At 38.1% G+C, this 2,828-nt stretch overlaps 1 pseudogene; it reads right to left on the reverse strand.

Moving 5' to 3' along the window:
- Positions 1 to 2,125: 2,125 nt before the first annotated feature.
- On the reverse strand, positions 2,126 to 2,360 carry LOC120219706 (annotated as a pseudogene).
- Positions 2,361 to 2,828: the final 468 nt, after the last annotated feature.

The raw sequence follows: 2,828 nt of genomic DNA on the forward strand, positions 1-2,828 counted from the left end.
GAGCCACCCAGGCACCCTTCCTTCTTTAACTTTAATAGAAATATATTTTGATTAGTTAGAAATCTAAATTGTATACTAGCTTTTAAATAATTTATTATTCAAGTTTCTTTGATATGAGTTTACACAGAAAATGTAGCTTTTTTTTAATGTTTTATTTATTTCTGAGAGAGAGACAGCATGATCAGGGGAGGGTCAGAGAGAAAGGGAGACACAGAGTCTGAAACAGGCTCCAAGCTAGCTGGCAGCACAGAGCCCAAGGTGGTGCTTGAACCCACGAACCGTGAGATCATGACCCAAGCAAAAGTCGGTCGCTTAACCGACTGAGCCACCCAGGCACCCCAGAAAATGTACCTTTGTAGTCTGTTTATTTTTAAAGATCACAAATAATTTTATTTTATTTTTCTGTTATACTGTTATTTCTGTTATACTCTGTTCTTCCAAACTATTTATATTGGGCCCATATTAAATAATCAGAAAAATAAGTTACTATAATTTTTTTTTACCTTGCCTCTTCCTCAGGCTATCTCATCTGTTCTTCCTTTTACTGCTAGACTGAGAAAAGGACCTCACACCATTACTTTTACTTTTTCACTCTGCACTCATTGTAATCCTTCCAATTCTGGTTCACCTCTCTAATGAAACTGCTTTTCAAAGTCTGCTGTTATCCATTCATAAGATTCAGAGGTTCTCTCTTAAGGCTTTATCTTTCTGGATCACATTTGTTACAGTGCTTAATACACAGCGGCTGGTAAACAATCGATTCTGAATATATTTAAGTTCTATTCACACAAGGATTTGTTTAATGGTATTAATTAAATTAATACATACATAATATTATTTATCTGCATAAAAGATTTCATTGATTGAAAACTTAAGCAGTCCAATTACATCTGGTTACCTATTGCTAATACAGCACAATAAATTGCCACAGTGTTTTTCACTTATACCCAGGGTAGGGGACCCAATATTGTAGAAATTCAACTCTCATTTGTTGTTCTTCATTGCCATGCTTAGTAATACAATTATTTATCTAAAGTAAATAAGTTTTGGGGATGAAATGCACATCTTTATGACTATAGTTAACATATTGTACTTTTAGATGTTGCCAAGAGAGCCGACCTTAAAAGTCTCATCACGAGAAAAAAAAATTGTAACTATGTGAAGTTATAGATGTTAACTAAACTTATTACAGTGATCATTTCACAATATGTACATCATGTCGTACACCTAAAATGAATAGTTATATGTTCACTACATCTCAGTGAAACAAGAAAAGATATAGTTTCCTGGCAGTAAAATGAGTAGATCAACTTGAGTATATAAGCAGTGGGATCCCCGTCCTTGCTCTATGAGAAATCCAGCAGGCAGCCAAAAGAAACTCAGGTGGATATAGGAAGCTGTTAATTGAATTAAGTTGCCCTCTGATCCCAAGCCACTGGTCTCTTATCTCAGTTTCTACTTTCCCTTAAGTTTCTTGTCTGGAATGGCCTCTGGTGAGAGAATCTGCATCTGTTACCTAATTTTGGATTCTTCCTTCTTTACCAGCTCCTCCTCCCAACGCAACAACCTGGACAGCTGTTTCCAATTACCTTCACTGGCAGCCCTCAGGCACTCCCACCTGATGCTGCAGAAGGAGACAAAAGTTGTTAAACCCTGGGCAGGAAATAGCCTCAGCTCTGTTACCTGAATTTAAGCTGATAGGAATGAAACCAACAATATTTATTAAATTTTTTTACATTTATTTATTATTGGGAGATGGAGAGAGACAGAGCACGAACAGGGGAGGGGCAGAGAGAGAAGATCTTAGACACAGAATCTGAAGCAGACTCCAGGCTCTGAGCAACCTGTCAGCACAGAGCCCGACGTGGGGCCCTAACCCACAAACTGTGAGATCATGACCTGAGCTGAAGTCAGACACTCAACAACTGAGCCACCAGGTGCCCCTCAACAATATTTATTACATTCATACTGTGTGCCAGGCATTTGAAAAATAACAGCTTCACTGAGATATAATTCACATGCCACAAAATTCACACTTTTATTTTATTTTGATTTTTGCTACTTATTTATTTATTTGATTGCTATTTATTTATGGCAGATATTCCACATCTGTGATCCTCTGCAGTTAGAAGTTCTTTGAAATGATGCCGTGGGCCTTAGCTGGGCGGAGGATGGAGTCATGTGACTCCCCCCTCCTGCCAGTGGCCCCACAGATAGCATACGTTTTAAACTGGGCATTGAACTTGCCTGTCACTTTAGCCACCATCTGAGTGGTTGTGTGGTCCTTGGCACCAATGATGCGGTTGGTGGCAGAGCGTTTTCGATCCCAGGTACAGGTCCATGAACTCAACAGTGCTGTTCTGTTAAGTCAAGGACATGCCTGCTGCCACAGCAAATTCACCCTTTTAAAGTATATAATTCTCTAGGGTCTCTAGAATTGTGCAGTCATCACCATGATCCAATGTTAGAACATTTTATCCCCCCAAAAAGAAACCTCATACTCATTGGCATATGCTTACCACTCTCCTCTCCCTGGAAACCACTCCCCCACTTTCTGTTTCTATGAATTTGCCTTTCTGGATATTTCATGTAAAGGAAGTAATATATAGCCTTTTGTGTCTGGCTTCTTTAACTTAGCCTAATATTTCTAATGTTCATCCTTTGTATGTATCAGTAATTCATTTATTTTTATAGCCTAGTAATATTCTGTTGTGTGGATACATCACATTTGTATATCTATTCATTAGCTGATAAGGAATTAGGTTGTTTCCACTTTTTAGCTGTTATGATTACTACTACTCTGAACATTTGTATACAGATTCTTCTGT

Source organism: Hyaena hyaena, unplaced genomic scaffold (genome assembly GCF_003009895.1).
Source record: "Hyaena hyaena isolate Hyena2069 unplaced genomic scaffold, ASM300989v1 scaffold_645, whole genome shotgun sequence".
Lineage (NCBI taxonomy): Eukaryota > Metazoa > Chordata > Mammalia > Carnivora > Hyaenidae > Hyaena > Hyaena hyaena.